At 41.6% G+C, this 9624-nt stretch overlaps 1 long non-coding RNA gene across 1 annotated transcript; it reads left to right on the plus strand.

The window, feature by feature from the left end:
* The first annotated feature begins 1920 nt into the window (after positions 1 to 1920).
* Positions 1921 to 4220, plus strand: LOC142600557 (uncharacterized). The gene is made up of 2 exons (XR_012834102.1): positions 1921 to 2152; positions 2229 to 4220. It is a non-coding gene; the product is annotated as an uncharacterized LOC142600557 (long non-coding RNA).
* The last annotated feature ends 5404 nt before the right edge of the window (positions 4221 to 9624 follow it).

The following is a 9624-nucleotide window of genomic DNA, read 5'->3' on the forward strand; positions in this document are numbered from 1 at the left end:
CGCTGTTGATGCTTGAGAATAACAAGTAATAGTCATATATCTGTTACCAAGACATTTTGTCATGTAATACTACTATATATTGTCAAAGCAGTGTTGAAAGGCACACAAACTATTTCTCTGCTATGAAAAATATTAATGAGAAAAATTATTACCTGATGAAGATGGGCAAAGAAAACCATGGAAATTTATGCAAGATTTGTAATTGCATCTTTTCACCTGTTGATTTTTGGGGACCAAAGTTTTAAAATGTCTGAAGAAGTTACATACATATATATATACACATGCAGCTTTTTGTTCATTGTTCTGTATTATCATACACAAAAATATTTCTGTGGACAAAACATACTTGTGTCCACCTACATAAGTGTGTTTGTATTTATGTATATATGTATGCTCCTCTGCCTGTGTGTTTGGTGGGAAGGGGTGCTGTAGAACTTGTATCCAGGTCCTACATGCTTACTAATAGTGTGAGCGAGTTTTATGATTGCTTTTCTGAGTGGAGACTGAAAAGGAGACAAAAAAATTGGTTTGAAACAAAACTCTCAGCTGTCTCGCTGGTCTTGTACTACATTACAGCATAAACGGCAAGGGAACTTTAACACATGGAAGGGGGGGATTTTGTTTGCATTGCCTAAACAAATATTTTTTAATGGTATAAAAATAGGTGGAACAGGAAGATAGGCAGTACCGATGTAGAAGAAAAGCATGTTTGTGCCCAATTCACCGGAGAGATTGTTAAAGAACATTTTATCATAATGAAAATATTACCCTTGGAATGCCAGCACGATCAATGCCAATTTAAGTTGCCTGTCCTTTGTACTTCTAGCCACTAAAGTTAGACTTGTCCTAGAGTTATTGTGACTAGCTGATTTTTTTATTTCAGAAAATGTTCTCTTTCATTCACGAATCAATAGCTCTTTGCTAGTCCTGGCTTTGCTCCTTGCTCTTCTCCGTCGGCCCTTGCTAAGGGCTGTTGCTAAGGGCCAGAGGAAGTGTCCTATTGCATTCGGCTGAGAAATCGGGGAGGAAAAGCACATTTCTGTGAGGTGCAAATGAAGCGCTTTTCCCACTGCTGTCCTGCAACGTAGGAAATATGATTCTAGCTGGAACAAGCTGCTCACGATTAGGAACCCTGCGTGTTTCAGAATTTTGACAGGCTATTCCTAAACTCATAAAATTAGCAGAGTGCCATGGTGGGATCTAGAGAGCAACATTTTTCTTACAGTACAGGACTCCAAGCAATCTGTTTCAGAAGGAAGCTTTTATAAAGTTTTCCCCCTTCACTTGATGAAGTTAACAGAAATCTTCCTGTGGATTTTAATGAGAAAAAAAAAAAAAAAAAAATCCTTTAGTCAGACAGCTTCTAACTCCTTTATTTGAAAGCAGCTGAATGGGGTGTACATACATTTGCTAAAAGTTTTATAGACAACAAACTAATAAATCCAGTGAAATTCTGTATTTAACGAATTTAGCTGGAGGGAACAGAAACTTTCAGACCCATGCCAGATACCTCATTTACTTTCTGACGTATTTCATTTTAACTATACTGCTCAGTTATTCAGACTTTCTTTAAATACATTTCATGGTATGTTGTACAGATTGCTTTGACAAAATGGTGTATCTTTCAAAAAAAAGACATACTCTAATCGTGGCTTACTATGCCTAGAAAGTCCTGTGCAACAATTCCATCACTCTTTCAAGTGGCTCTATTAACAAAGCGATCACCGCATCAATCAGTGTTTTTACTGAAGAGTTAGCTACCCTCCAGCACAGAAGAAATACACTCCTTTGGAAACCTGCGCTATCCAGGTTTCTCATGCACGTGAGCTTGGGATCTAACAGCCTGCTCTGTCGAGGTCACACGCGCATTGATAAGGAACCACAGCCAGGCTTATATGATCAACATAAACATGAATACATAATCCAATCGCGTCAGGCAAGCCCATTTGGTTGCACCTGCGCTGCCCCATCCGAAGGCTGAACGTTTTGTGTGTATGCCTACTGCCTGTAGGTTACGGTGCTAATGAGCCTGTCTTGTCTCCTCTGAACAATCTGTGCCGGAGTTGGAATATATTTCCTGTGGTTCATCAGAAGAACTGGCAAGCAAACAAGGCTGATGATAGATGTAGTTCAGACTTGTGAGGATTTCCTGGTAAGATGTTTTTTCCCTGTTCAACCAATTATGAAAGTAATGGTAGATATGAATATCCATTTCCCTTTGTTTGCAGTTGCAAAAGTTTGGCATTCACTGACGTTTCCTGGTGGTGTAGAAAGCCAGAGGACTAATTGGTTGCCGTAATAGTTTGGCCTGAAGATTCTTCCTGTGGATCCAGCAGATGGTGATTTGAATTATGTGTCCTGCAAGGTGAAACCCATAAATCAGACCTGAGCAGAGGTGAAAATCTAAGTGATCGTTAATGTTCTGAACCAAAGGTGCCAAACTTCGTTTCATCTCTTCAAGATTTGGACAGGACAAAGATACTTTATCTTCTTTATAATAAAGAAATAGTGGAAGCAGAAACTTTTGAACTGTATTCTTCAGAAACTCCCAGGAGGTGCGATGAGTGCACTTCCTCTTTCAAGACTGTTATGAAAAGCCGAAGTGTTCTGGAGGGGGTACAGATTGCCTCTGAAGGCTGGCTCTGTGATGCTTATTTCAGTGGGATGCTGCGTCATCACACCCAGCCTGTTACCTCTCAGACAGAAGCCGATGTTTTAAATATGATCATGGAGCTGGGAACCTTCTGGAGTAGCCAGGCTGGCTGCACCCTGGGTGAATGTGGAAGCTGCACACAGCCTCCGAGGGATCTAGAACTGGAATGATCCAGAAAAACCCACAGCTCTGGGATTCATAGGGAAGTGTCACATCTCTCCCATCCCCCAGCTAACTAAAGCTCCAGCTAAACCATGGAAGCAGGTCTTTCCAATTCAACTGCCTCCGTGTCATACGATTGTTCAGTAATTCGTGATGTACGTGTTTAAGGAGACTGAGGAAAGGGCTTTTCTGCTAATAATTCAGTTTCTTTTCTTTGAATAACCGTATCTTCCCCAAATTCATGCTTTGATGTGGATAGTAGAAATGAAATAAAAGTGGTAGAGATATTCTCATTTTTATCAAGTCAACGTTCACTGGATATTTCTAAGTCAAATATTGTTTTAAAAAATATTTGTAAATAGCAGTCACTACCTAGGATTTTATTGCTTTGGATACTTAGCAAGTAAGTTTCAATTAATATTTGTGCTTGTGCCTTGAGGGGTGAGCTGCATATAAGACCCTAAAAATTAAGAAAAAAAACCCAAAACACAAGGGATTTGCCAGGCAAATGATTTGGAAGAGGAAAAGAAAAACTGTCACACGACACAACTGTCACACTTTTTTTCCACCACCCTCTACCTTCTTTGGTTATTCAGTATGTAAGAAGAGTTTTCCTTTCCCAAACGCTTACCAAACTTCCCTACAAGACTAGTACCTGCAAAGGACACCACTTTTGCCTCTTTATTAAAAAGACCCAGAGAAAATGTGTGTGCAGGGAGGAGGGTGAGACTTTAATATTCTTTGCACTCTCAGCTAGTCTGCAGTTGCCAGTTGCATTACTGACATTTATTCATTAAGTTTTGCCACATGAATTCTTTCCCTCAGCCTTGAAGGTCACCAACTGTGATTTGCTAGGCTTAGGAAAAAGTTGCAATCAAATACTGAGGCCACAGACGGATGCCCACCGGAGAAATGGCAGTGATGGTGTAAGGCTTTAAAGCTTTCACCGCAGGAATAGTCTATGCAAGAGCTTCTTCTCTCCATCACTGTGAAAGCAACTGGTTTAGTTTGAAGTGCCAGCGCAGGGCAGATGGAAGAAGTATGTAACTTCATGACTGCCCCAGCCATTTCTGCAAGAAGCGTTTGACTACAGCCTGCGTAGTTCTTATTCTAGTTATTTGCCTTCGTTTCACGTTGTTGCAGCCAGAAGATTGTTAAGTGCCTTTTTAGGACAGGTTTGAATTCAGTGAGACTACTTACATAAGTAGCTGTTCACCAGCTTGAGCAATATGACCCTTGGTTTCCATTTCTAGGACATGTCGTTCAAGAAAGTTGGGCCTGTTATGTCAGTAACCTCGTGGCCGCTACACCTCAGCCCTGGTCCTGCAGAGTCTGCTGACGAGCTTCAGCACAATCCCCATTAAAGTTGTTGTTATAAACTGATTAAATCATGGCTTGTGGTGGATGGTACAGAATTTGGTCGTTTATTTATCTCTGGCTGATTTTCTTGTATCAGGGATTTCTACTGCCCTAAAAATGAAAGGTTAAATTCTTCCAAGTCTTTGTCCTAGATACCGCCATGTCACTTTACTTGGACTCTGTAGAGGATCATATGTGTATCCCTTTGTAAATACCATTCCAATAATTCTCCCTTGCATGATTTTTTTCTGAAGGGCTCCGATGTAAAGCTCGTTGGGAATTTTCCCACAATATATTTGTTTGTATCCCAAAATGCTGACTTGCTGAAATTGAACCTTTTTGTGGGAAAGTATTTGTTCCAGTAAGAAGGCTTCTCAGATTCAGAAGTGAATTTCTGGAGGGGGGGAAAAAAAAAGTGAAAGACAAACTTTGCCTTCTTTTCCTCAAAATAGATGGCTGCTCAGTGTTCAGGCGTTCCCTGGGGGATGTGGGCAAGAGAGGTTCAAATCCCATTGATTCCGCATGTTAGCCTGTTTCTGGGCCAGCTATGCAAAGCCGAACAGCTACAGACAAAGTAAAAGGGAGTATTCTCACTGGGTTCTGTCTTTTTATGCCTGTTTCAGCATTTTTTTCTGGAAAGTCTTAATTTCATTTACACAACAGAAGCAAATTTTGAAATTTTCTATTGTTTTCCAAAATACTAATGCTTTGCAGATACTCTCACACTAACCCCACAGTGATTGCCTTGCAGATCCATTCCTATCTTCTTAAAAATGCGGATGACAGCGTCACTCCACTGGGGGTCTGTAAACTCCTATATAAGCTTCTCAATCTTTGTGGGCTTTTAGGAGACATCTAGGGGTTGATTCTACAAATTTCTAAACTATGAGATGTTATGAGCAAACTTGCATTAGTTCCTTAACTAATGGAGCTATTCATACACTTGATGCCAGCACATTACAAATTGATAAAGTTTTATTAAAGTCAATAGAAAGATTTCCACTGGATTTGAATGAAAGTTCGTTACATTATGCCCTTGTATCTTAAAGTGTGGACACTTCATCTTATTTTGTGATGCTCAGAGTCTACCAAAATTATATTTATATCAATCACTTATCTCTAAAATTACAGAAAGAAGTATCGACTTTGTCTACTTTTTAGAAAGACAGTGAAATGTCAGGAAACCTGGATTCTTTACTTTGACTTATGACTGACTTGCTTAGACTATTTATCATTATTTATTAACTTTTGCAATTAATTTTATGATGCTAAGACACAAGCAAATTTAAACACTAGGAAACATAACATTTTGATAAAATACTGCATTACAGTGCTTATAACCTTAATTTACTCAATGGCAATTTCGCAATTAGGATATTAGAATGCAGTTTTAATGCACATTTATTATAGTAATGAAGTACAGAATTACACAGATACAACACAAATCATATTTAATCAAGAGCAATCTCAGATAATAACCAACTAAAAATTAGAACGATATGCCACCGAATTTACATGTATCATTTTTCTTTCATCAGTAAGTAGTGTTACAAATTGTCGTAAATTGTTTACATTTCTTTTAAACTTTCTATAATATTGATGTTTATAACTGAGCCTTTACTTATTGTATGAATACCATAAAAGTTCTCCACTAATGAGATGAGATAATTAATTTTCCATCCTGCATAACTCCAGTTTCAAATTAGATTCAAATACTAATTCTTATAATGTACTAATTGTTTCAAAATGGGAAAGAAAAAACCAAACCAACCAAAACCCAAAACCCAAAAATTTACTATTTCATAAAGCTGGCAGAGAAGGACCCTTGGAAAACAGTCTTCTGTTCATAAAAGTAAATTCTATCATAGAGCTCTCCCACTTTTTAAGTTAAGGCTAACATTCTGTGAAATACTGTTCATCCTTACTTCACAAAAAGTCACAGCTTGGTCCTCTGTATCCTGTGTTTTTGCCCGTCTTGCGTAGTAACCACCTTCTTGAATCTTCTCAGTTGGAAGCATGCTGCCAAAGCAGACGGATTCTTAAGGCAAAATGCAATCCTCATTATTATTCCTTAATCTTCAGCTATGGTTTTTACATTATAATTTATATTGGAATAACACTTTTATTGCCATTTATCACACTTATACTGGGAAAAACATTCTAGAATTAAATAAACTCTATCATAGTATTTTTAATATATGTTACATTCTATGTTATTACACCACTATTTTTTAAACTATACCTAAAATACATTAGGACACATCGCATATCTTGAGGTATGCTTTTAAGAGTGGTAAGCGTATGGGTTCCCAGCAGCTGGTAATATTAAGTATTACTACCATTCCTTTTGCATTTGCTTTCCTAATGAACTTTCAAAAAATGTTAAAATGAACAATTTTATATATATATATATATAATATTTCCTTTCTACATGGAAAAAACCCTTCCATGCTCGAGAGCAACAAATACTTCTTCAGAACAGTGAAACATATAAGCAAATTGGAAAATTGAAGAAAATCAACTGAGTTTTGAGAAATCAAATTGGAAAAAAAAAAAAAAGAAATATAGTATGCATCTGTAGGTAGCAGTATTTCACATTTGGAAGCCTTCTACGTGAGTCATGTCCTAAACTGGAGTGTAACCGAAAGAAGACATTACCGCTCCAGTCCTGCATGCCTCCCCAGCCACGACTGCCAAATCAAAGTGTCCAACTAACAATGCAAATGACGGAAGAATAAATACTTCTGCCTTTTTACCGAACATGAGGGCCCCCATAGCACCTCTAAATGCACATTTTTCGGTGCAAAGCATCATAACATTCACAAACATAATACTCACTTCTCTGCCCATTGTATAGGTCTGTGCTCACTGCTGCAGTGAGAGTTTTTGGTAGATGAGAAATAGCCTCCGACAAAAGCAGAAGATAAAACTATTCAGTAAAGATAAGCTGTATCAAGCCTCTCCAGAGCTGTGAAACAATAGTTAGCTTACGCTAATCTTGACTCTGAGCCTGAGAATGCAGTGGTTTCACATGTCATTTCAAGAAGCACTTTTGCTAAATTTTCAGGCATGATGCAATGGTTTAAGAAGCGGATAATGTATCATGGAGAACACTCTGGCTGAAATCCCAGGTCCGTTAAAATCAATGGGAGCTTTTACTCCGGTTTTGTGTCATACATTCGTTATTTCTCCTCCCTCACTCTTTTCACTTATATGCATTTGATGACACTCAATGATACATGCCACTATATCGGGAGTTCATTAAAGCACTGCGTGTTTCACTTCGTAACCAGAACCCAAGTTAGCACAAACACCAGAAAATTATTTTTTATTTGCAGAAACAAATATTATTAATTTTTCCTCACAACCGTTGTTTGATAGACATACGATGGGTAAGGGGAAGAGAGGGTTTATTAAGCTCTAAAAACCGGGTTGTACACCTGAGGCATGCTGGTTTTGCGTTGCAAAAAACGTTTTCACGTTGCCTGCAACATGTGACATTCTGTTGGATATGACTATAAAGCAACTGCTTGCCCTGTTGTAAGTTAAACACTAGAACATAAACACTTACATTAAATCTGAAACAGACAATAAAATAAGAAAACACATTTCCATTTTCTGACTGACCTCAATCTCTGAATGAGGACCCCTGCATGTTACATTAGCAGGCTGGGCTCCATTACACAGCCGCACGCTCTGCTCAATCTACTGAAATATTGATTATTTTTTTTACAGAGCACACACACTGTAAAATCAATATTCCCATGCACGCAGCCGAGTGGCAACAGCATAGCAAAGGCCAACTCCATGGCCCAGCACAGGGGATGTATGCTGAGGGAGCAAGGATAGAGGGGGAATGAGAAGGTGGGAAGGAAAACTGCGCATGGAAAACCGCGGCAAAACCGAACAGGGCTGAAGACCGAACGACACGGTGAAGGGGCGGGCAGGGAGGGAGTAACGTGCTTCATGGACACAACAGGAAAGCTCAGGAAAGACTTGCCATTTCTGGTTCTGAAGACAAAGGAGCTAAAGAAGAGGAGACAAAATTTAAGTACGTAAAGGTAAGAGATTCTTCTGAGGTTCTCCTTCCCCAAACACTATGTTTTAAAGTTGGACGGTTTAAATTTAAAAAAAATTATATCAACTAAAAAAAATATTATTTCAAAGTATTTTTCAGTTTTTTTCCATTTCAGATACTGAAATGACAGCCGTACGTTTGGACTGACAGGTATCGCTGTGATCCTGCAAGGAGAAGGACCACACGAGCGCTGGAGTTCACCTGGGTGGTGGTGCCACGGCAGGACACAGCCTGCACAACTCCTCCCATGAACACCTTCACCTACATGTAGCTCCTATAGATGAACGGTTCCTCCGGGACTACTCCAGTGCCTTCAGTACAAAAGCATTTTTACAGTTGAGGCCTACACGGCTACAAACCAAGTCCTGGATCGGTTGTTCAAACTGGTAACCGCGCTAGCAGTTTCGTCTGAGCTGAGTGAACGAGCTGATCAAGAAGACAGGTTTAACTGTAATTACTTTAATTCAATGTAAGACATAAACCCAATTGCAGCTATTGTTACTTTTAAATCTTTATTTAGCCGATTTTTTACTATGGTGTACTTTGAGACGCACACAGAACTAGCCCAGCCTTGACACCATCTCGAGAGCAGAAAACACCCTCTTCAGACAGCAGATCCCTCTCAGCTTTGCTTTCAGGGACAGGGAACATGCTTTCGAGTAAAAGCCGTTATACTCTTTTCAAAATCCTTCAAATTCCAAGTGGGAACTACAAAGAGTCGAGTTTTTCTCCTGCTCTCACCGCAACCCAGGTTGCTGTCCCTGGGGCAAACCAGGCCATCGGAACCGACTTTAGGAGCCCAGCACGGCAGCAGGCACAGCTCGCGCCCCGAGCGCTCAGGGGCAGCACCTCCACCACCGGTACACCGAGTTACCGCCCGCAGGGGCCGCGGGAGACGTGCCGGGAGCCCTTCTGCCGCCGCGGGCACGCAGGTGCCGCCGGGGCTGCCTGCCGAGGACGGGGCTCAGCACCCCGGGGCGAAGGCAGGACTCGGCCTACGCGCGTCCGCCGGCGGCGGCGCGGGAGCGCAGCTTCGCCCACCCCAGCCGAGGCTGCGAGCCGGCCGGGTCGGTAACGCCGCGGAGCCACAGGCAGCCAGGCGCACCGAGAACTGCTGCCGCTTCCACACCCCCAGCGGGTCCCCCCGCCAGCCCGCCCCACGCCCCCCCCCGCCCCGACCCTCAGCAGCGCGGCGGGCAGCGGCTGCCTGAGACCGAGGCGGATGAAGGGGGGGGAGGCCAAGGGGCCCCCGGGGCGCTGCCGCCCCCTCCCCAGCGCCCGCCCGCTCCCCCCCTCAGCAGCCCCCTTCTCCCCGCCGCCGCCAACGGCCGCAACGGCCACCGGGGCCCCACGGCGCGGCCCCGCCCCTTGG

Source organism: Balearica regulorum, chromosome 2 (genome assembly GCF_011004875.1).
Source record: "Balearica regulorum gibbericeps isolate bBalReg1 chromosome 2, bBalReg1.pri, whole genome shotgun sequence".
NCBI classification, from domain to species: Eukaryota; Metazoa; Chordata; class Aves; order Gruiformes; family Gruidae; genus Balearica; species Balearica regulorum.